General features: G+C 50.5%; 1 long non-coding RNA gene across 1 annotated transcript; it reads left to right on the forward strand.

The window, feature by feature from the left end:
• The first annotated feature begins 2,083 nt into the window (after positions 1-2,083).
• On the forward strand, positions 2,084-17,317 carry LOC132649024 (uncharacterized). The gene is made up of 3 exons (XR_009587423.1): positions 2,084-2,156; positions 15,614-15,689; positions 16,217-17,317. It is a non-coding gene; the product is annotated as an uncharacterized LOC132649024 (long non-coding RNA).
• The last annotated feature ends 7,989 nt before the right edge of the window (positions 17,318-25,306 follow it).

Below are 25,306 nucleotides of genomic sequence, written 5' to 3' on the forward strand. Positions count from 1 at the left end.
ATCGTGTGACATACTACTTGTCACTAGGACTTTTCTGGGTGTGTGGCCAGCCTTGGTATAAATGTGAAAGTCTTCTGATATGTCTTTTTGCCTTATTTGGCTGTTTTAAATAAAATTTCCTTCCATCTAGTAAAGGAACCATCCACGTGCAGTAAGACTAAGATTCTCCCAGCTACTTGGTTAGTGGATGTGAGCCTCATAGGATTTCAGCACAAACTCACACGTCTAAGTTAATTACTCAATTGCGTTTTAAATCAGAATAATTAGGTCTTCTCTGTAATAGGATAAACCATCTCTGTGTTACCGGTGAGCACATAATGAAAAAATAAGATCCTCTCGCTTCAACTCCTACACACCCAGCTACACAGAGCTCTGAATTTTCCCGGAGTGAGGATGTGCATAAACCTCGAGGCAAACCTTGCATCTGGGAACTAGCTCACTAGCTGCTCAAGGGGAGACCACAAGATGAAGAGGTGTGTTTCAGGTGTGTGTTGGGGGCCTGGGGAGACCCTGTTTGATGGTTCTGACTCTTGAGATCCCAAGGAAAGCCTCTCCCAGCAGCTGGTTCGGTCTCTGGCTGCTGGAGAAGATCAGGGACCCTCATTCCTTCACGCACCTGCCCTGCCCACAAACTCACACCACAGGAAATTGGGTTTGTTTTGGTTTTCTCTTCCAGTTAGGCCAATACTCTACCACTGACCCACAGTGCCCCAGCCTGAGTTTTCACGTCTTACTTGTTTTATGTTTTTGAAAGCAGGTCTTGCTATACACTGTCTTGGCTGGTTTGGAACTCATGAACTCAAAATGATCTTCCTCTCTCAGTTCCTCATGTACCAGCTGGTCATCAGACCAGCTACACAGAGGACTTTTGATAGGAGTGGAACCCATACTCTTAGGAACTTGCAACCCTTGCAGGCATCTTAAGATCTTCTCTAAGTTCGCAGGCTACCCTTTGGTGGATGGAGTCAAAGAACTGGGAAGCCCAGTGGAGAATTGGAGAGCTCTGTTAACAAGGAGGCAGGGAAGACCACAGACTCCACTTTCCAACCACCCACCTGCCCTCTGACCGGAAAGGGGTCTTTCATATGATTATTCAAGGGTGGTTTGTGGACTCCCAGACAGGTGGGGATCTCAGCTCTTTGGTGTTTTAAAAAGTAGCCAGGTACTGGGTATGGTGACACACATCTGTAAACCCAGCCCTTAGGAGGCAGAGGCAGGAGGATCTTGAGTTTGAGGCTAGCCTGAGCTACATAGAGAGTTCTGGGCTAGCCTGGAAAGAAAGACGATTTCTCAAAAATAAATCAATAGCCAACAATGAAAAATGAGAAAAAAAAAAAAAAAAGAAAGAAAGGAGGGGAGAAGAGGGAAGAGAAGGGTGTGACCTCAGGTAATTTGGAACTGGTTAGTGTTCAGGAAGGAGGGCATTTAAATTCCTGGCTAACTTCAGCATGAAGTGGATCTATGAATAGCCTTCAGCAATGGCAATTGAGAGTAAATAGAAACTTCTAGAATTGGGTCTGGTGGGGGGAGGGGCTGTCTTATGGTCAGATTGCATTTTCTCCTGTTCAGCCAGAGAAAGCAGAGCAGAATCGAAACCTTTTAAGGCCTCCATTTGTTTCCTCTGTCTGCCTCCCTGTAGGCCACTGTCCAGCGCAGCCTGGCATGGTCTGTAATGGAGACCTGCTCGCCCCCTCTCCCATTGTCATTGTCCAGGTTCTTGAGCCCAGCTCGCTCATTGCAACAGGCTCCTGAAGCACCAGAGTCCCACATATGGAAAATGGCTCAGCCAGCACAGGCAAGTGGCCAAGTCCGTGACAACCTGTGGGCCCAGCACAGCTGAGTACACCCAGGCAGGCTCTCCCTGGCAGCTTCCTCTCTCGCCTTTCCACCGCAGGCAAGCCATGTCTGTTTGGAAGGCATGCTCCCAAGGCTCCACATCATTTGCTCCCACGGTTTCCAGAGAGACTAGCGGCCCATGAGGCTGGAGGCCCTGCCAAGGCAGGGAGACAGAAGGCAGGGACTTCCAGCCGGCCTGGTTTTCACTTAAACAGCAGCAGTGTGCATGCTGGGCACGCGCCGTGGGCTCAGAGTTTCCCAGGCATTTGCTCATTTCATCCTGACAGAAGCCCTGGGAAGCAGAAGCACAGGGAGGTGAGGTAAGTTTTGCGAGATCACACAGCCGGTGAGCAGAGCAGCACTCTGAGGTTGGTTCTATCTTCCTAACTCCCAGGCAGGGCCCTGGATCCTGGCCCCTACTGCTGACCCCCTCACCAGCTTGCAGCTCGGCAGTTGTTCCCTAGGAGCCCAGGCACTAAGTGGAACTGAAAACCTTCAAGCTCCAGGCTCATTCTCATTTATTCTGCCGAGCTTTTCTCTTAATTGAAAAAGGATAAAAACAAAGAAACAGAGCCGATGCTAACACCTTATAAACAAGAACTTAACATCTCATGAGTACCAGGGACACAGACTCTTCTCCCCAGGGCCTTCTATGCCAACATGCTTCCGGTTCCAGGCTCAGCAGGTGACATGCCCCTCCACCATGGGCTGAGGAACCAACAGATCAGTCAAGACCCTGGACCTGGAGCCTTTGACAGCCCAGCCTCAAGGGGTTGGGTTGAAATTGTGAAAAATATCCCTCAGGACCCCCAGGGACTTCCAGGCTGACAAGCTGACAGGGAGCACAGAGGAGCCTACATCTTCAGCAGCTCAGCCTTGTGACTGGGACCTGGTAAGGAGGGAGGGTCTGGGCTGGGCCAAACTGCCAGAGGGCTCTCACCAGAAGCAGTGTGTTCTTCCAAGTTCCTCCTTCCCTAGACTGGCTCTCTTCTAAGAGGGGCCTTACTGGAGAAAGCGGCCAGAGCTATGGGGTGGGGGACAAGGAAGAAGGGCATTTGAGCAGCAGGCTAAGCCATGTCTGGACAGCCTTGCATGGAGCTCTGAGGAGATTAGAGGTGATTGTCACAGGATGGACCAGCAGAGAGCCTAACTCAGTCACCAGGTACCATGGATGGACGGTGTGTGTGTGAGTGTGTGTGTGTGTGTGTGTGTGTGTGTGTGTGTGTGAATGGAGCTGGAGGCAGAGTTGGGAGCTGCCGGGTGTGGAGTCTCCCCACGGGAATATCTTGAGCTCCTGTTCTTTGCACTTGGCATTTGACAATCCCAAGTTGTGTCTTTTCTTTCTTCTCCTCCTACTCCCATCTTCCAACCTAGCACGGCACAACACTACACCTCCACATACTCACACACACAGACACAACGCCCACATGCACCAGGAACACCCAGACAACTGCACGCTCTCAGATCACGTCAGCCTCCAGTGACACTGTGCCTCTCCCTACAGCACAGCACATGACACGCTTGCACACACAGACACAGGGCTTACGGCTTCTGTGTTTGCATATGCACAACCTTCCAAGCATCACTTGCAAACACACAGTCATGCGGGCATCCCACCACCTCAAGAACCCGCTCACCAAGCCTCTTGCTTATCTTTCTTCTTGTCCAGAAGGGTCTGTCTCTTCTCCTTTCCTGCTCTTTGCAACCAGCGATGAGCTTGCTTTTGTATATGCCTGTAAACTTGGCATTTTCTTTTTCAGAACAAGGCCTCACAGAGCCCAAGCTGGGCTCGAACTTGATATGTAATTTAAAAAATGACCTTGAACTCTTCTGATCCTTTAGCTTCCACATCCTGGGTGTTTTATAGACATGCACCATCATGCCTGGTTTATGTAGAACCTAGGGCTTCATGCATGCCAGGCAAATGCTGAGCCGCATTCCCAGGTCCCTACCTAAGCACTCTGGGTATGTCTCCTGGGCTGGGTTATACTTACCAAGATGAAGAGGCTGAAGACCTGGTGGCAGGGGCTCTTAATCTACTGTAAGAAACATAGAAAGTGACCAGCAGAGTCCAGTACTCACAGGACTCAAAAGCTGTGTACAGCACCAGTGACGCTGGGCCTAGGAACACAGAGCTAAGGAAGGGCTGGTTCTGCTGGCTTCTGGGGACTTTCAGACATCAGTGGAAAGAGAAGAGTGAAGGTGTATCAGATAGTGCCGAATGTCAACAGAACAGTGGGCGTCCTAGGGGTGTTCCTGAGGTGAACTGGGCTGTGAACTGGAGACACGGGTCCTTCAAAAGAACAGGAGGGTGGTCAGACTGAACACCTGACCAGGTTTGTCCCGAGCAGGTTCTAGTGTGAGCCCTATGAGCTCCGCCTCACCACCATTCCCCAAAGGAAGGCCATGTGTGGATTACAATGATGTGTGTTGATGAGGGTTGGCTGAGGGAGGAGACAAGATGAGAAGAAATGGAGGTGGTTGGGGGAAACTGAAATGAAAGTCACCGTCTGTGATATCTGCTGGCCATTCCCAGGCTCTGCGGCCGGCAACATATCCCGGGGCATTCCCTGAATAAATAAGGCCAGGCTGCTGCCTTCTAACTGAGAAGGTGGGAGATCTGTGGGCATGAGAGAGGCTGTCATGGCACTGCAGTTGTACTCTGAAGTCTAGCTTCTTAGGGTTTCTGTTTTGCAGTCCAGCTGAGGGGCCTGACCCTTTGAGACTGAACCTTCCCACGCTGGCCTGGCTCCCACCCTGCAGCTGCCTGGTATGCCTCCCCTGCCTAATCTTGGTCTTGCCTGTATTTCCCAGATCCCACCTCAGCTCTCTTAGAGGCTACTGTTCCCTCTACCGCCAATTAGCTGTCGTCAAGCAAGGAGTGGCTGGATCCCAGTCTCCAAGCTTCCCCCATCTGAATCACCTTCCTAAAAGGAGCCTCCTCATCGGAAGCAACTGTGTGAACTTGGTCTCAGCACTCACTGCTCTGAGCCTCAGTTTCCCTGACGTGCCCAGGAATATGGGTTTACAGGCCTGTGAAGGGTGGGCCACTTTCTTGTCCCACCTACACCTCCCTTCGTTTCCCTGGGGATGGAAGAGGAGGCCATAAGGCTCATAGCTTCCTGGGGACAGACCTGCTCAGCCGCCCTGTTTCACCACACCGTGTCTTATGAGGAACCTGCCCCTCCCAGGCACACCCCAGTTTGTCTCAGACCCCACAGCCTCCTGCTGTCTGTCCCCAGCTACTCTGCACGGCATCTGAAACATGTAAGTCCGAGAGCCCTGGACTAGCTGGGTCTAAACGTTCTTCTAAGTCCCTCATCACACCTCTGGGATGTGGATAACGGGGCAGGCCAGGGAGGCGTCAGGGCTGGCACATCACAGCACTTGCTCAGGGCCTTGCTTCCCAGCTGGCTGCCTTTCTTCGGTCGTTGGCCTAGCCTGTCATTCAGTGATGTCAGCTACTATCTGAGAGCACTGGGGTGGGCAGGGCTGGGCTTTCCCTCACAGTCAAAGACAGCACACAGGCAGGTCCCACAGTCAAAGACAGCACACAGGTCGCTGTTCACCTTCAGAGCCCAGAAAGGAGCTCCAGGTGGCTGTTAGTGGCTCTTGCACAGATAAACAGCAAGCGGGTGTGCTAAGCCTCACTCTCTCCCACCTGAACCCTTAGCCTGCACTCAGAGTCAGGAGGAGGGGCTCTCAGTGAAGCCAGTACAAGCGCTTCAACTACCATTTGCCAAACAAAGTCTTACTGCTGACAAAGCCTACCGGAAGTCCTGGCCCACAACTCACGCCGGCAGCCTAAAAATATTCAGATGCTTGTGCACATGTGTACGCGCGCACACACACTTTGATGGAGGTCCAGCGAAGCAGGCTTTCAGGACTTCAGCCCCCACCCCCCCATGACCCTGGCTGCTCTACTCCGCAGCTGTGAGGCCACCTCCCTCCCGATGGGGTACCTGTCTCTGGTTTCCTCATGTTCCCAAGAGGAGTGAGATGTCTGTGTGCCTCTCAGGCTCCCTTGGCTTTTCTTCCCATTTTTCCAGGCCCCATCTCTTTCTTCTGCTCAGATCTCTGTCTGCTCCCTCTGCTCTTATCACGGTCTCAAGCCCCTGTGGACAATGGTGTGTGTGTGTGTGTGTGTGTGCGTGTGCGTGTGTGTGTGTTGAGGGTGGTACGCACCTCAGCCAGAGAGGAGGAGCTCCTCTTTGTAGCTGCAGCAAATGGGTCAGTTAGAACTATCAGATGCTCAAGCAATTGAACAAAAAGAAAGCAAAGTAGCTGCAGGTGGCTCCCCAGGGAGAGGAAGAGGCCAAGGCCAATAGTCCCAGAGCTCAGAGGTGGGTCGGAGCTGCAGGCTTCCTGACCAGTTGGCTGTTTGGAGCATACCTCTTGTTTGGACTGTCAGCCACCTGGTGGGCGTGCCTGCTTCCCATCTGTCCCACTGGATCCAGCCTCCCGGAGCAACCCTGCCAGAATCCTGGAAGTCCTGAACTCCTTGGGGGTGGGGGATGCGGTGCTGCCAAGTACACAGGAGTCTCCTATTGTGGAGTGTAGGGTAAGGGCCCCACACTCCACTAAGGCCATCTACCCCCAGCGTGAACTGGGGACACAAAGGCAGCAGCATAGTGAGCTGTGCAGACACCATGCTTGTGAGCTGTGCAGACACCACGATGGTGAACCCTCACACACTCCTGCTCTTGCTGAGTGATCTACAGAAGAGGAAACAACAGCCTCAGTCACTTAGGGCTTGGGTGTTGCTGGCTAGTTCTATGACAACCTGACGCGAGCTCAAGTCATTTTAGAGGCGGGAACCTGATTTGAGAAAATGCCCCCACTGGGCTGATCTGCCGGCAAGGTTGTGGTGCATTTCCTTGGCTGATGATTGACGTGAGAGGGCCCAGCTCAACATGGACGGTGCCACCCTGGCTGGTTGGTGGTCCCTGGTGTTATAAACAGCAACCCTCCCTGGCCTCTGCAGTGGCTCCCACCTTCAGGTTCTTGCTGTGACTCCCCAGATGATGGACCACAAGCTGGAAGACAAAGGCAAACTCTTTTTTTCTGATCACAGTGTTTTATCAGAGCAATAGAGACTCCAAGTAAGACACTGGGGAGCCCAGAAAGTATCACTAGGATCTACCACCCATTCTCAGGATAAAGTCCATAGAGTGAGCCTGCTTAGAGCAGAGCAGAAGAAAACTCTGGACCTTTGAAAGACTCAGAAGGCCTGCCCCATGTGACTTGAAGTCTATGCTTGAGCTGTGGGGAGCCATGGAAGGTTTTGTGAAGAGAAAGGGCCATGCAGTTTGCTTCTTTCTAGCTATCCCATTGCCCAGTGGGAGGGGAGCAGGCTGAGGACTGCTGCAGACTTCCAGGGAAGAGGACACAGGCCCAAGGCAGAGGCAGCTGGGGAGACAGAAGACCCTGTATATGGAGACTGTCTGATGCAGGGACCCCAAGCTAGGTAACCAGACCCCTCCTCAGCTCACACTCCTGTAGGAACTTTTGCACAGGAGTGATGGCAGCCTTGCCACCCTCTGGTAACAGACACCCATCTTTCCCCCAGCACCCCATTTCAGCCTGGAACTGAATCTCTTCTGAATGACTAAATACTGTCCCCACAGCCTGGCCTTATATACACTCTGGATCTCCTCCTGTCCATTTCTGCCCTGCAGCTGGATTCACCTGGATATGCACTAGCCTGTGTTTTTTTTTCCTCCCTTGATGAATTTCTAGAATTTCCTTCTAGAATGTTCTTCCCTTATGCTACATGTCCAAATCCCTCTCAGCCATCAAGCTCAAATATTCCAAAGTTCAAAGATTTCCTCCACGCAGCCTTCCTTCTTCTTCCTCAGGGAACCACAGCACATTGTCAGAGCCTCTCTACTGCAGTTCCTGTTTATCTTCTGGATTGTCCTCTGTCCCAGTCCCAGAGCTCCTCTCTAAGCAAGTACTGTCTGTACAAAAGATGTTCTCAGGCCAGGGCTGAGGCTGGGACAGCCCCATGAGAAGACTCCGTAAAGGAACAGTGTTGGGGGAGGGGATGTGAGAGGAGACACCGTGGGCTGCAGCTTGAAGGGGAGGCTCAAATGCCTCAGCTCCTGTCAATGACTCATCCCCACCCTCGGCTCCACTCCTGCCTCAGTGCCCACACATGGCTCTGACTTGGAGATTGATCTATCCCCTCACATCAAATCTGACATTCACACCAGAAATCTTGCCTGCCTTCTTTCTTCCTAAAACTGTGACTAACTGCGTGTTCAAGTTTCCTCCGCTCTGCAGAATTAGATGGACAGATAGATGGATGGACACATGCATGTATGATGGATGGAAGATGAGTGGATGGGAGATGTGTGGGTGAGTGGGTTGATGGATAGGTGTGTGGGAGGAAGGATAGGTAAGTAGACTGATAGATGGAGTTGGCAGGTGGATGGGGTGGGCGGGTGAATGGATGAGTGGGCAGATGAATGTGTGGCTAGTGGGTAAGTGGTAGATAAATGAATGGAGAAATAGGTGGGTTGATAGATAGATGAATGGATGGATTGATAGATGGATGTATGGGTGGATGGGGTAGCTAGGTGTGTGTGTGTGTGTGTGTGTGTGTGTGTGGATTGTGGGTAAATGGGTGGGCATATAAACTGAGAAATAGGTAGGTTAGTGCATAGATGGGTGGATGTGGTAACCAGGTGGATGGATGGAGGGATGTATGGATAGATGGATGGATGGATGGATGGATGGATGGATGGATGTGTAGATATATAAATGTGTGGGAAGGAGGCTGGAAAGATAAATGGATGGGTGAATAGTTGGGTAGGTGACTGGATGGCTGGATAAATGGGTGAGTGGATATATGGATAGAATGGTAGATGGACAGATAAGTAGGGAACTAGATGGATAGATAGATGGCTGGCTAGCTGGACAAATGGATGGGTGGGTAAATTGGTGAACAGGTGGATGCATGAGTAAACAGGAAGATGACTGAAAAGATGGCTGGCTGGGTGGATGGTTGGATGGATAGACAGGTGGGCTAATGGACAAATCAATGAATGGATGGATGGAAGAATTGAGGAGTGGATGGATAGGATGATGGCTGGGCAGACAGAGGAGTACAGATAACTGTGTAAGTGTCTAGACGAAGTGATTGACCAAGATAATTACTAAGAGGAACACGTGCTAGAAATGGCAGTGACAGACTATGAATGACCGACCGTGAATGCTGCCACCAGACCTGTCAGATCAGAAATATTCTGCCTGAGCGTTCTTTTGCTTCCCTGGCACAATCTGAGTATTTAGCACCCATCTGACCTATGTTGACCACAGGGACCATGAATCAAACACACACCCTCAGCCAGTCAGCGCCTCGAGAAGACTGACAGAAGCAGGTTCTCAGCTTCCAACCAGCTGAGTATGTTGATCCAACCACGGGCCAAGTATGCTGACAGGCAAAAGTGCTGAGATGTGCCTAAGCAAGAAGGAACTTGGCTCTTCCTTCAGGAGCACAAGGGATGGCTTTTTGGGGAAAGCCGCATCACAATGCAAGTCAGTAGAGAACCAGAATGAGCCTAGTTTAGGGTCAGGAGGGAAGGCAAATGACAGATTTCAAGTGGGAAACAGGAGCCTGTGATAGGCCTGGAGCTCCCAGCATGAATCCAGGCAGCAGACAGGCTAGAGAGGAGGCAGGAGCCTGACACTGGACTTGGGATCCTGCCTCTTCCAAGGTCCAAGCTTGGCCTCAAGGCCAAGGTCCCTTGACAGCCTTGGGCAGGGAGAGGGCTGGTTGTAATCTCCAGGGACCTTTTAATTGAGTAACAGCTGTGTAAATTTCTTCTGGGAATACAGAAATGTGTTTTTCTCCTGACATCTTGTAAACAATGTCATGCTAAATCCATATGTCACCACAGACATTAAGCGGCATGATGCGGGGATGGGGGGAAGAGATGTCTGTTCTTGGTGATAGCAAAACTAAGAAGGCAGCCAACATGGTAACCTCTTACCCTGCCCTTTATGTTCATGGTGGCCGGGCTGAGCTGCTTCTATTTCCACATCGTCTAAAAGTCACTTCAGTTTTATTTAAAGCCCAAAGGTTACAGGGCCAGAAATCAAAGCTCATGACTGTCAAACAGTTCCCAAACTTCATTGAGGAAAAGAAAGCAGAGTTTCGAAATGCGGTCTCCTGGATAAATAATCCATTTTCTAGAAAAGTTCTCAAGTGCTCACTGTGTTGCTGTGAACTGATGAAGGATGGACAGCTCACATGATATAAAAATGATAGTGGCAAACTACTACCTCAGGAGACAGGGTTGCATTTTTCTGATGTGGCTATACAAGGAAGCAAAGAGAAGGGATCTTCCCATGGAAGGGTGATGATATGTCCCAGAGTGTGCTCCATGCTGCTGCTCTAGGGGTGACCTGAACAACAAGCTGGCATGCACAATTTTGGGGGCATCCCTTATGCCAAGGTTAGGAAAAGCCTGGCTTAGGAGGTGGGGTTTTCTCCAGGAGAGTACGGCTGTTCCCGCAAGGCATGGTGGTCCATGCCCTTCATCCCATGCCTCTCTCTCTTTCTGCTTGGGAGGGAGAAGCAGGAAGACATCTGCAGCCCAAGGCCAGCCTGGTCTACATGGCAAGTTCCAAACCAGCCAGGGCTGTACAGTGGGACCACACCTCAAACAAAACAACAAACCAATCCCACAGGTGTCCAGCCCTGTCTGGGAATGCTTCTTTACCACACACTTTGTGTGAGGGGACCCCAGGCTTTTGGGGATCCTGGCCAGCCTGCCCTCTTGCAGCTGTTGTCTCTAGGTGCTGGGAGCCTGAGGGGAGCTCAAGGCAAACCATTTAAGGCCAACCATTTAAGGAGATTGTGTCTCTAAACAAACACTCCAAGCCACTGCCTTTGTTCCCAGGGATGGGAGCACAGAGCTAGGGTCAGAGACACCCCAAGGGAGAGGTGACAAAGTGTCTATCCAAACCACAGACTCTCCAAAGTCTTTTCCCCAGTCCCCAAGTCCCACCCAGGCCATCTGGCCTCGGGCTGTTCCTTGGCTGTCTGCCAAGCTGTGCCAGGAAGAAGGCCAGAGTGCTTCCATGACTCGTCAGCAGGAATGTGGCTTCTATTTTCCTTCTTGGGCTTCACTTTATTATTTTTACTTTTTATTAGAAAAAGGAACATACAGAAAAATGTGCCCATGTAGGTACATTTTAAAGAACATGTTTATTCCAGAAATAATAAATGAAAGCTTGTACCCCTCCCCTCGTGAGAAACATTACAAGCACCTTCCAAACCCCAGTCAGACCCCGAATGAGTATCCAATAATGGGAACAGCCAGCTGCTCAAAGACCCTGGAATGCCACTTCTGTGGGCACAAAGCCTGGCTGCACCAACGTATGGCCGCCACGGGAGGCGCTGGAGTTACCAGTAGAGTCATGTGAACACAGAGGACAGCGTAGGATTTTCCAGGCTTGGGGGACCCAAGAAGCTGGCCCTCTGCACGCTGTTCAGAGTCGGCGCTCCATGTCAGTCTAGCTGGCAGGAGGGCAAAGAAGCCAGAGCTGTGGCAGTGAGGAGCAGCGTCTGCTGGGATCGGGAGTGGAGATGGGACATTCAGTCAGGGGTAGGAGACGTCAGAGCGGCAGCGGTGTCTGTGTCTCAGCTGGAGGCTGTTTGTCAGCTGGTCTCGTTTTTTTGCTCAGTGTTAGTGGTGTTTTTTACAGCTTGCCTGTGCTATCTGTGTCAGCTGTGTCTACACTGTGGGGCAGTATGTTGGGAATCACCACCACCGCCCCATCCCCGAGCTGTGTCCCGACCACATCTCTGCCGTCTCCATCTGCCCGACATCAACACATGTCCATGTCTCCACACCCCCGCAGCCTTGTGGGAGGTCACGTGTGCTCTGGGTGCTCTGCTGTGGGCGAGTGTCTGTGGGTGCAGGGCTGCGGTTGGGGAGCAACAGGAGGCTATTTAAAGAGTGGAGGCTAGCAGCCCATGAGCTGAGAAGCTGCAGAGCTGGGCTGCAGGAGAGCGTGCTGAGGCCTGCCTGCTAGGCCCTGCAGGTAGTCCCAGCCTGGGCCGTTCAGCAGGCCGGGTACCCAGAGACCCAAGGATCCAGAAGCTCAGAGACAGAGCAGGTCAAGGACAGCCAGGAGGACAGCCACAGGCTGGTCCTTCTGACCATCTTGATCCCAGCCAGTTTCAGGCAATTCTGCCTCTCCAGGCCTCAGCTTCTCTAACTGTAAAGTAACAATAAACAGTGGGAGACTCTGGACTGGTGAGAAGACCCAGGCCACATAAAGGCAGATGGCTGTGTGCAGATGGAGCCTCACCCTTATCCCCACCTGGGGAGTGCTGGAGCCACAGGTTAGCAGGTGCAGGTCACAGGAGGTAGATGCCGACCACCCTAAAGGTTTGCCATGACCTCACCTGATCGCTAATGTTGGACATGAACATGAAGTTGGAGAGGCCAAAGACTCATGTGACCTGCCCTGGCTGTTTTCTGTTGTCCTCTGGCCCAGTAGGCCTCCCAGAGAGTACGGTCTGAGCTGTCATGGGACAGGAATGGGAGGCTGGGGGCCAGGGGAAGGATGAACTGCTCAGGAAAGGATGGAGAATGGCAAATGAAAGAATATTCAGGAAGGAAAGAGGACCAGGAGGAAGGAGGAGAGGGCAGAAAAGACAGACATTTGAAGGATTTATTTGAAAGACTGGGTGAGGGGGAGGAAAAGAGGGTGAGAGGGAGCTTGAGAAGAGGCCTGCTCGGGCCATCTAGAAGAAGAGCAAAGTCAGACCTACCAGAAGCACTGTCCTTGTGGAGCTGACAGTGCAGAGCTGGAGGGAGCCTTGGGCAAGAGGCTGGACAGGCCTCTCCGGGAGCTGGCATCCTCTGCTCTCACCCTCTGCCACAGAGGAATCACATCAGCTTGCGGCTCCTTTCACTGGGAATGATGGGGAGCCATCCAGAGCTAGGTCACTAGTCCCTGCCCCAGAAGGAGATAGAAGTCCTGTGGTCCAGACCCAGGGCTCAGGGCCAGATGCCACCCTCCATGTCCACCTTCTTCCTCTGCTTCCTCCAGTCAGTCCTCAACACTTCCAGTTTCTCTCCCCAGGGACACCCCACACTGAGTCTTTCTACTTCCTGCCATTTGCTGGTCACACTGAGGGCAGACAGGAACTGGACAGTGAAAAGACACACGGGTTTTAGCCCAGACTTTATAACCATGATGGGCATGGTCACCTGTCCCTCATTGCCTCTTCTGTCCTTCCTGATAAATGTCACTCCTGATATTGGCTTCTCAGATGCAAAACTACACTTCCCGGTCTTCACTGCAGTTAAGTACAACCACGTGGCCAAATTCAGCCAAAGTAATATAACTACAACTGTGGAGGAATGTCTCTTCCCAAAGGACAGGCTTGATGGCTGCAGCTGGGCAGCCACCTTGGGCAATGAGGTTGGTGATAAGCAAACTGGGAAGAACTAGGATCCCTAATAATTGTGATACTGCCACACTCCCCAGGACCCTATCAATTTCCATTTACTGGAGAGAAAAAAATAGCTTGCTTGTGACATGATCTTTCGTGCTTTCCATCATTTGGATATTTTCATGATCTTAAATGGCAGAATTTTGAGTGTGCAGCATAATTTTGTACTTGTCATTTTCTGTCTCTTGACTCTAGTTGGTCCTCTGAACAGTGGACATTTCTCACTTCCAGGCACCTCTGAGAGCCCCAGCCTCTTCTGATGTTTTAAGGTTGGTGGGCTCTCAGATGACCTCACAGATGAACAAGATAATGGACAGCCTTTAAGTAAATGTACTTCATAAGGGCCCAGAAGGCTCTGCCAGAGGGGGCCTGCTCCCCTCTGCCACCCATGTACCTCCCTCTATACTCTCTGGCCTCCTTCCCAGGGCATCAGACTTCTGACCAGCACAGGACTTCTATACCTACTTCTCCCAGGCTAGAACGCTCTTCCCTAACTGTACCTGGGCCTCTGCTCATGGTCGGCTCCTTAGGAAGACCCACGCCAACTCTCCTTGAGACTTGACTCTTCTGCTCCTCCCCACCATAAAGCTGAGAGTTGTTTTGCTTTGTGGCAGTGTCTTGTAACCCAGACTGGCCTCAACCTCACTTGTTAGGCAAGGGATAACACTGAACTTCAGATCATCTTGCCTCCACCAACCAAGTTCTGGGATTATAGACATGTGCCACTATGCTCAGATTAGGCCTTGCTGGAGATGGAACCTGGAGATTTACAGGTGCTAGGTGAGTACTCTACCAAATAAGACGGGGTACAATGACTTCCCACCTAGCCTAAAGAACCTGGTGCACACTTAGTTCATGGATAAAGCGTTGGCGAGTAGACACGGGTGGACTGGAAGGACTGGGTGGGCACAGGAGCTGATTGAGTTGGTGCTAACATTGAAGAAGTCTCAACCCCAGCTCCCTTCATGTCCTCATGTCCCAGTTCTAGAATCCAGATGTAGAGTCCTGAGGTCACAGCTCACACCACTCCTGAGCCCAGAGGTCTGAGCAACGGGGCTGAGATCCGAATTCAAGGGCCCTGGATGTATTTCAAGTAAATGAAAAAGAGTGTGTTCTTCGTGCTGTGGGCAGCCCTGTGCTCCAACCACATCAGATATCTTGAACCAGCTGTAATTCCTTGACTCTAAGCCCCTCCCTCAATCCATGCACTGGTTGTGTGGTAGGAAACAAGTCCTTTCTCTTGTCTGATCTCAGTTTCCTCAGTGCCTAGACTTCTTCACCTTTCCTGGCAAAGGAAAATCAGTGGTTTTTAAGTGAGTTTTTGTTATGAGCCAGGCAGACTCTCCTGCCCCGATGCCATGAGGACTTTACAATTAATTCCATTTACCAGATGAGAAGACTGAGGTTCAGATGAAGGAAAAAGTCACACAAGGTCACACAGGGGATGTGGGACTTGAATTCAGGCCAGAGCTTGAGCCAGTCACCTGCTATGAATGCAGAAGGCCACAGTTCCTCTCCTTCCCACCCATGCTCAGCATTCTGCTTTGCCTGAAATGGCACCATGAGGTCTCCAGTGCTGCTTGCAGAGAGTGTGGAGAGGACTGGCAGGGAGTAGGATTCGTGACCTCCACTGCTCTGGAGGAAGCATTTGAGTAGGGGGGCGTCTGCCGAGGTGGAGGGGTAGGGGGTAGTAGGACAGTTGTCCAAGGGATTGGACAGGCAGGGGAAAGAGCTGTACATCCAACGTCACATCACTGGCAGAGGGCCAGGGAAGTGTCAGAACAAAATGTGCTTGCTGAGGCTGGAGATGAAAATTCATTCCTGGCTGCCCCAAGCAAAGCTTTTCACTTCCCAGCGGCCAGCTCAGGCAGAGGGATTAGTCACTGAGAGCGCGCTTCAGAACCACGGACAGCGCCCACCTCCCGTCCCTGTCCGTTTCAGGGACCAACACCTCAGCAAATACAAGGCTCCCCGGACTCAGCCTCTGGTTCAACAAGGAAAACTGTCAGGTCAGGAACTCTCACTCCATGGAAGAGCTGTTCCAGCTAGCATTGAACTTAAAACCTTTTCACACCCTGGGGCTAGACAGAGGGAGCCCTGTGTGTCTTCTCCCACAAGACACCACCGAAGGAAGGGTGTTTTGGTAGAGCTCTGGTTAATCTCAGAGACTGGAAAGAAAACGTTGACTAACAGCTTATACTCAGTTCTTAGCAGACTCGAGGGCGGCACTGGAAGCTTGATCCAGGACGGGGTGACGATGAGTCTCATTTTTTTTTTTTTTTTTTTTTTACCTACCAGTTAACGGGGACTGTGACCTATCCAAGGTGCTGAATCCAGGAAACTGTCTTGCAGCTGGACCCAGAAATTCCTCACGGTAACCACTACCAGGATGGGGTCAGAGAGAGAGAGTGAGCCCTGGGCCCAGCTCAGAAGGACCTCTGTGGTGTGAAAAACAAAGGAGTGAGAAAGAGCAGAGAGAAGAACTGAGGCTCAAGGAACTTGGTACCCCATGGTAGGTGTAGGATAGGGTGACAGGAAGGGCATAAGGACACAGTTGTCAAAAGTGGGGTCAGAAGGTCGTGAAAGGTGATCCCTTGGGGTGTTGTGCAAAGCTCAGGATTCTGGGCTTGAAATTAACGCTCTGTAGAGAAGCACTGAAGTGTGTGCTTAGGACTGTGCGCTGAAAGGCAGGCGACTGAGCTAGGTAAGGAACCATGGTGGGTGGTGTCCTGTGAAGGAGGGCCTGTGACAGGCCCGCGTGCTGGTGAGGAAGGGATGGCCATAGCACTCTATAAGCTGATGTCTCAGGCTTGGGGTCCCTGTCTCACAACAGAGAGCTAGGGTGCGAAGGCGGCTCCCGCAGTCCTCAGACCCCACCCACTGCTCTTACTTTACATACAGCTTCTACAGAAGGAGAGTCTCAGTCCCAAGCCCTGGAAAGCAAAGGCAGCAGCTGTTCAGTGGTGCATATTTGCTAACGGGAGCAGCAAGGAGAGGAACTGCAACGAGAGACCAGAACCTTCTTTAAAAGAAGAACAACTCAATGAAAGAAGAAAACTCTGAGTTGGCGATCTTGAAAGTATCAACACAGCTTACAGAGTTACCCTATTTAATAGAGTAAGAGAAACATTATTTCTATCCAAAATGTAAATGAAGAGGATGGGGAGTGGCCTACTCACTGAAGTGTTGGCCCCACAGTACAAGGACCTGAGTTTGAGTCCTTGGAATACAATCAGTAGCCAGGCATGGCAGTGTGTGCCTGTGATCTCAGCTATGTTGAGACGGAAGAGACAGGCTGATCCCTGAAAGCGTGTGGGCCAGTGAGCTTGACCCATGTGGCTAGGCTGCAGGCCCACAAAAGACCCTGTCTTTAAAAACTGCCTAAGGACCAACTCCCCAGGTTGTCTTCTGACTCCCCCACCTGTGTGCTCTGCACACACACCTGCACTCGAACACACAGGTGTGTGTATATGCATACACATCGCCACCTCATGATGCCACCACCACCACCACCACCACCACCAAATTCCAAGCACAGGTTGAGTCAGTAAAGGAGAACTAGCCGTCAGCCTCACAGATCTCCCGATGGTCCTTCAGATTCAGCTTGGCTGAGGGGACCCAACATGCCTACTCCATTGGAGGAAATTGAGGAGAACTTCCTGACAAGGAGGGCTGCAGGCAGGTTGTGCAGCAGAGACTTGCAAGCCTTCAGACCCTGGCCCTCCTGTGTGGCCTTCACGGGCTAGGCCAGAGGCTGGGTTGAAAGTCGCTCTGATCCCACTGAATGTGATCCCAGGAGTCTGTTCTCATCCCAGCTCTATGCTAGTGGTGATAACTACTGCAAGCTCCCACAGACGAGAGAATTCCCAGCCCGGTCTCACTGCACTTTTCATGGGCTGACCTGGGGTGACGCACCATAGCTAGGAGGTCCATCCAGCCACTTTTGGGAGCCCACTGTCTGCCCAGCAAATATTCCTCTCTGAGTCAGGCCACCGTCTCCTGGCCCATCTTGCTGGTTCATTGGGTCCCATCAGTCTGTTCCACACACTTAGGGATACATCCTGTGCTGGGAGCCTCAGCGGATACCAAAGTGAAAAGTGGGCTCTGGCCGTAGGAACTGGTACCTGACCCAGAGGACAGACCCGGAACAGTCCAGTATGAGCTCAGAAAGTCAGGGAAGGTTTCCTGGTGATAACTGAGCTCCCTGTGTCACTGGGGCCAACGGTGACTCTAGAGAGTGTGGCAGGGTTAACTTCTGACCCAGGTCTTTATTCCCCAGCTCAGGGTCCATCAGTACCTGAGCCACAGCCTGTGTATTTATCCTCATTTCCTATATGGACAGATATTGGGACAGGGGAACCAGCCATGTCTGCTGGACCAGATCCAGAGTGACTATCCACTGCTATCCCCACCTGCCATCCCAAAGGCCTGAAGCCAGGCCCAGTGTGGACCCCCGGATCTGTATTCCACACTTGACCCTTTGGCACCATCTGGAGGTTAGTTTGTAAAATGACAACTGGCCCATAGGACAACCATTCAAAGAGGAATTTGAGAATGAGGGATGCACAGGGGAAGGGGGGGGACCTATTTGGTTGATTCTGTGGATTGCTTTGTGCTCTGAGAGAGGGAGAGTGTCTGGGTCCTGGCCCGGAGAGGCATGGGACTGTGTGACCATCATGGCTTCTCTGCTAAACAGTGGATAAATCACCCCTAAACAATCATCAGCTCTAGAAGAAGCTGGGGACAGATATGTGCATATCAACCATTTAGGGACATTTTGTCCTCTCAGTAGCCCCAGGATGGCACAAAGGGACAATTATTTTCAAAAAAACATACATTGTGTTGGAGATTTCCTTATTTGTTTTGTTTAGGGTCGTGTGTGTGTGTGTGTGTGTGTGTGTGTGTGTGTGTGTGGTGTGGTCTCATGTAGCCTAGGCTGGCCAGTAACTTACTGGGCAGTGGAGGAAGACACTGAACTCCTCATCCTTGCCTCTAAAAACAGTGCTGCTACAGGCATGTGCCATGAAGTCCAGCCTGGTGGAGACAGAGTCCCAGTCCGTAGCCCAGGGATTTTGGAACTCACCCTGTGGCCCAGGCTGGCTTTGAATTGCATAGATGCAGACTGTCATATAGTCCAACCTGGCTTTGAACTTCTGATCTTCCTGCCTCCACCTCCCATATGCTGGGACTATAGTTGTTTGATACAAGATCAGCATGGCATTTTGAGACAGAATTTCACGCTGTAGCTCAGGTTCACCTGAAGCTCATTATGTTGCCCAGGCTGGGCTTGAACCCTGGACACTTCTGCCTTCACACCCTGAGTGCTGTAATTACAGGAGTGCCAAACTTCCAGCTCATTGTAGATGTTATAAAAAAAAAATCCAGGAATCATTAAGAATCTACAAAAGAATTTTCTAGAAAGCAGTGAGCACATACAGACTTTAGGTATCCCAGTGGGATTCCCAAAGGCCCCTCCATCCTGTCACTTACTGAGAGTTATAAACACTCAAAAAGTAGCCCATTACCATGAGTTATGACTGGTTTTGTGAGGTATGAGATCTGCATGAAGGGCTTTAGCTCAGAGCCTGGTGCAAAACCATTTCAGAGAGATGGCCGTGGTTACCCTGAGGTCATCTAGCGCTTTCAAATACAGCCACAGAGCCGGTAAGCTGGCTGGCTTTTACAGCAGAGGGCCTGGGACTCCATGAGAGCTTACTCCTCTTTGTATCATCCAGAACCAAGAAGTTTACACCTGAGCCTTGCCTTCTGGGCCCTGGACCGAGCCAGGTCCAAGGCAGCAGGGCATGGGAGCCATTCTGTTGTAGGATGGCATGGACATGGGAGACATGTCCAAGAAGCAGACAGAGCTGGGTTTAGGCCCAGGCTCCTCTGTGTGACCTAGGACACATCAATCACACAGGGCAAGATCTGTGTCCCTCCACCACTCATGGTTTCACTTCGAAAGTGCGGACACTCCATTATGTCCTCTGACCTTTCAAGGAGACAGAGCCCTCTCCATTTTACAGGCAAGTAAACCGAGGCTCAAATATTACAGATTAGCTCCAATCTACCTCTTACCCAAGACTTCAGCTCAGGGAAGAAAATAAACAAAGCTCAGAAAAGAAGGAATACTAAAAAGAAAGGACACCACAGCTGGACCAGATACCTAGGGCCACAGAGTAAAGAAGAGAAAAGATGTGGCCAAAGATACTCATGGGACAGGGTTATTGTCCCAGTACTGAGGCTGACTCAGACCAGATTCTGGATGGACCCTTGGGAACATGAGGACTAAGCCACTTTCTAGGCAGCCCTCCTCCAGGAAAATCTCAGACCTGGCTCCTCACCTGTATCCTCATCCATCATGGTCAGATGTCCCATGTCACCTCAAAACATGGAGCTACAGTGGAGCTCAAGGGGAAGCTTACAGATGAGCATTTATACCCATTACTTTGGCTGGAAAACCAAAGTCAGGGTGCCAGGTTCTGATATCTGGACAGACCCCCCCTTCCTAATTCTTGCATGGGGACTTCTTGCATCTATGATGGGGAGTTTCTCTCTGGGCCTGTTCAAGATTAAGAAACATTCATTTCAGGCCTCTGTGCTTATCATCTAAGCCATCCGAAGGCCCTGACACACCAGTGATTAGGATCTGATGTATTAGCCAGACCACAGTGTCCCATGACCTCCTGAGGCTACCCAGCCCTGGCTACTACAACAATCTCAGGGCCCAACTAAAGCAGGCCTTATTTTTCAGGGAAAGAGAGGGGCTCTTATCCTGAGACTAGGCCTCTGGGGGTGGGAACTGTGCTTGCTTGGCATTTGTGACCTGTGAGCACACAGCTTCAGCCTTTATGACTGCCTCTGATATTACCATTCCTCTGCCTAGCTAGGACAACCACAGGGCTGGAGGAAACTGGATCCAGGTTCCCTGAAGGATGGCCCTTCTAGACGAGCAGGGATGGCCTAGCCTGCCATCTAGGGATCACATTGAGAATTGTCAGGACAAGGACCCCGTCTCTGGTCTCGCCCCTGACCCTGGGAAAGACAAGCTTGGTGTAGAGTTGAAGGGAGGAGAAACCTGTGTCTTTCCCCAGAATTCCTTTATTCTGATACACAGAGGGCTCAGGGAGAATTTGATTGAAGCCTCTTCCTTGAGTCCACAGTCTCCTTTGGATGTTAGAAGGCCTGGGGTCCTGGGAAGTCAAATGTACTTGGAGTCGTACACTTCCTCAGGCCCTTCCAAGCTCTCTTGAGGGTTTCCTGGAACTGGGTGCCCTCATCTTGAATTGCACAAACTGGAGAAGGTATCTGTGTCCCGTAGGCCTCACGGTCACTGCAGCCCAGCTGCAGTCTGCCAAGTTTGGCTGTGTCCGCAGACTGATAGGTCTCTAGCTCCCCCTGTGTGTCACTTTCAGGCAGCCATTCCCCACTGGAGATCCTCAGCCAGCTAAGCGCTCTCCTGGGGCACAGGGTCTCAGAAGCCTCTGGTGATGGTGCGGTGTCTAAATATCACAATGGTGGGACTGCACACAGAGGCGCATATCTGAAAAGGATGGATACACTAGCCCAGGAGATGCCAGAGTCATCTGATAGCAGTTTCCGGTGCTCCCGGGTTTGGGGCTCGCCACCACTGTCTCATCTGCATGACCTTGAACAGGTGCTAGCCTGAGGGCAAAGGAGGATGGTTTTAGCTGAGAGAATCCCGTCTATTTTTAGACGTACAGAAAAGCTTGCTACAGACAAAACTGCTCTTTAAGACCCCAATGGGTATGCCAACACGGAGACCTAAGGTTCTGTGCACAGTACTGTGAAAAGGAAGTCTGACCCATGCTTACAGACAAGAGACAACGGGGAGGCTGCAGCAGGTGTCTGCCCTTTAGGACATATCCATTTGCAGCTGATGGGTGGGTAGGGTGGGGTGCTGAATCTGTCAGGCTTGCCAACTGGCTGTCTAGCTCTGTTTAGTATCAGTCCTCTATGATCTTAATAGCAGCCATGGACTGTATGCAAACTACCCTCGTGTAGAGGCTCTTGGCACAGTTCCTGGCTCCTAATAGCTGCTCAGTAAATAAAAGTTAGGTTTGAGTTTGGATATTGCTTGACTGGGGCAGATATGCAACTCCTTTTCAGCTGGCACGGTTTTTCTAGTCATTAAAATGTTAGAATGTGTCACACATTCTAGATGGCAGGCTAGGCCATCCCTGCTCGTCTAGAAGGGCCATCCTTCAGGGAACCTGGATCCAGTTTCCTCCAGCCCTGTGGTTGTCCTAGCTAGGCAGAGGAATGGTAGTATCAGAGGCAGTCATAAAGGCTGAAGCTGCGTGCTCACAGGTTCAGTTCCTCTATAGTCTCCGTCTTCCATGGGTGCTCCTTGTTGCTCCAGGGTTCTGTATGCTTCCCGCTTCCCTGGTATATTTAGAATGCCCGCTCACTGTCCCCAAGTCCCATGAGTGCTCCCCCATGCCCTCAAACACTGTGATTACTCCACGCCCCCATGTCCTGTAAGTGCTCTCCACTCATGTGCCCTCTCAGTTTTCCTCACTGCCCTGGCTCCCCTGACCTCTTACATGGGACCCTCTTATCTCCCATGATCCAGCACCTTGAGGATACTCTGAACCAGGACTTGTTTGTGGGCACTAGCCTGGGCTATTTTCATTCGGTTTCTCTCAGGAGCATCTGGAGTTCCATCTTTCCAGTCACTCTTGAGCACACCCACTGCTCTGTGAAGAAAAGATGGAGGAGCCAGCACACTTCTCTTGCTCTTAGTTCACGCCTCCTGTGGGGCCTTGGTCCCCTTGTTCAGCTTTGTGTTCATGCCAGGGGCTGGAATCTGGGAAGGTCGCATCCTTGCTGTGGGTTCCTACACACGAGAGGATACGTATGTTTGCACAGGGCATGAAGGGGCCTGGGTACAGCAGGTCCACCCCAGTGGCTGTTTTGGATACCCCAGGCCATGAGCCTGCCTGCTGTGAGTAAAGACCTTCCCCACAATGCTTCCTCCCTCCCTCCCTCCCAAGGCACCTGCTAGCACCAAGGGGAGATGAGCATGTCTGCCGCAGGCCACCAGCCGGAAGCAGCTGCTACAGGTGTGGGGTTCCTTTGAAGTCTTGATTTTGTCTCAAAAATAGAGCCAGGTCCTGCTTTGTCTGCTCCCTGCCTTCTACTCTAATGCCCTGCTGCTTTGTGAAAGACTTAAAATAGCTCTCTGAGTCCCTACTACTCACTACGCTGGTGCTCTGGGAAAGTGGGTTCATCCGTGGCTCCATCTTTCCTGCAGACTTGTGGTAGGGCCACACCCAAGATGACAAAGGGTTCTCGATGCATTTTGAGAGGGATCTTTAATTTGGTTTCTAAGGAGGATTAAGTTTTCTGTGGTCAGACTGGAAATGCAGCAGCATTAAAGAGTTAAACTTGTGCTCACAGCCTTAGCAAAATGAACTTCACTAAGTCCCGATGACAATACAGACCCAAATAGAACTGCCTGGAAACTGGAAAAGGTAAAAAAGTTAGAAAGTGGACAGGTCATTTAGTGTTAAATGTTAAAAAACCAAGTGTGATTTTTTTTTTTTTTTTTTTTTTTTTTTTTGAGACAGAATTTCAGTATGTAGTTCTGGATAACCTGGAACTCTCTATTCAGACCAGGTTGACCTTGAACCCATAGAGGTACACCTGACTCACCTGACTCTGCCTCAGTCGTCCTAGGTTTAAAGGGGTACACCATCATGTAGGACCTAAACAGGATGTTACATCAATCCTTGTAACCATCCTCAGAGAGACTAGGTTGCAAAAGACCCCCAAAGCTACACATATCCATGCCCCAAGCATCTGACCAGCTGCCCCCTGGTCTGTTGGCCACCATGCCCGGAGGATGTGCCCTGGACACAGCCGTAGCTTCCTTACCCAGGTACCCTGGGTTTGGGGGTCTGCTCTTCCCATAGTTGTAATGTTGTCCCCTTTGCCCAGCAGGGGGCAGTAAAGCATTCAAACAAGTGGTTCGCATAGCTGTCTTCTATGTATTTGTTCATCCATTCTTTTGCATGTGTGCACGGATGTGTGAATGCCAGTGCGTGTGCGTGTGTGTGTGTGTGTGTGTGTGTGTGTGTGTGTGTGTGTGTGTGTGTGTGTGTGTGCTGGTGAACTTGTGTGGAGATTAGAGATCAATTTACAGGAATCAACTTTCTCCACCATGTAGATCCATGGAATCAAATGCAGAGCATCCTGCTTAGTCACAAGCACCTTTACCCACGGAGCCATCTTGCCAACCCAGTGTTTTATATTCTGAGATAGGCTCTCACTGGGTTTCCCAGGATTGCCGTGAAAGCATTCTGCAGTTCACACAGGCCTTGGATGTGAGATCCTCCCACTTCAGCCTTCTGGGCAGCTGGGATGCACATTTCTAGGTGGGAGCTGCATTTCTGGCACAGCATTCAGTTAAATAATGAGAGTGTAGGGGACCTGTAGGGTACTAATGCAGATTGGTTATGAACAAGAGCTGCTAGTGTGCTCTGATTTGGCTCCAGGTCCAGTAACAGCAAACCGATTTAATTGAGTTAAACTTTCCTCTAGGTAAATAATAATCACACACTCTGAACATAATTATTTTCATACTATTTGAAGACACTAGAGGGAAAAAAAGAAAGTAACCAAAAAGTCAGAAAGTGGAGTGGTATGAGCAGAGGAGCAAGGGAATGGAACCATTTGAGAAGCACATTGTTGGTGCTTTGCTTGACACAGGTGCCTGTCCTGTGCAGAGCGGGGAGGGAAAACATTCTAGGAACCACCACATGGAACATGGAGAGCGGAGCAAAGAGACCACAAGGAAAAATTTCAGAAGGGATGAAACCACAAAATAGAATCTAAACTACAAAATTCATGGCTGCCCTCAGAGAGGCCAAGACAGCTAGTGAGCATCAAGAACAGGAGAGGGAAAGATGAAGGAAGATTTTGATGGCTGCCCATCAAGAGGAGACAACTCTTGGATGGAGTAGGCTGAACTCATTGATTGCTACAACAAATGTCAACACTGCACCGGAAGAGGCCAGAGAAAATAATGACAGAGCAACCAGACTGTGTGACAAAGACCTTAGCATCCTCACAAAGCTCACAGAAGATATTGCACATGCCCTCAAAGACTTAGAGGAAAGTGTTCACAACGAACGAACAAAAACGACAGAAAATGAGAACTGTAAAGAATGATAAAAAAATCTAGACTAGTGCACTGTATAAAACAAAAAGACTCTCAGCTGTGCACTGCAGCAGACAGAGTCTGAGGAAAAGAAAAGGTGAGCTTGAAGCTTGGAACGTGAGGGACCATCGGAGGGAGAGTGGGGATAAACGGAACAGCTGCTCAAACATGTGTGGGACAGGATCGCTTGGCCTAACATACAGACTAAAGTTGGAGAAAAGAGAAAATGAATACCAGAGAAAAAAAAAGATTTTCAAAAAATGGTTAAAAAATAATATGTACACTCAACACATTCCCCGAATGCCAAAGCGTATACTACAAAGGAAAAGTGTACACCTAGGAACACGATAAGGAGGAAAATCTTTAAAAGCAGCCAGGAAAAATGCAGATGAACAACAGAGGCATGAATGTCTCCAGCAGGGGCCACATGGGAGTTTCATATAGACAGCTGGGGAATTCCCAGCAGAGACAATGAACAGACTTCAAACATGGAGAAACAAAGACATTTCAAGTTAATGATAACTGAGGTGGTTCGTTGCCAGTAGATCTGTTGTACAAAAAGAAAAAAATAATGGCCCTAAACAGATGGCTCAACAGTTAAGAACACTGGGTGCTTTTCCAGAGGACCTGAGTTCATTTCCAAGCACCCACATAGCAGCTCAAAGACCGTTTCCAGAGGATCTGCTGCCTTCTTCTGGCCTCCGCATGCATGTGGTGCTTTAACATGCATGCAGGAAAAACACAATACACAAAAACATAAATTGAAAAAACATAAAGCTAAAAAATTTCTGAAAGAATGAAAGAAA

The sequence above is a fragment of the Meriones unguiculatus genome, chromosome 18 (genome assembly GCF_030254825.1).
Source record: "Meriones unguiculatus strain TT.TT164.6M chromosome 18, Bangor_MerUng_6.1, whole genome shotgun sequence".
NCBI lineage: Eukaryota > Metazoa > Chordata > Mammalia > Rodentia > Muridae > Meriones > Meriones unguiculatus.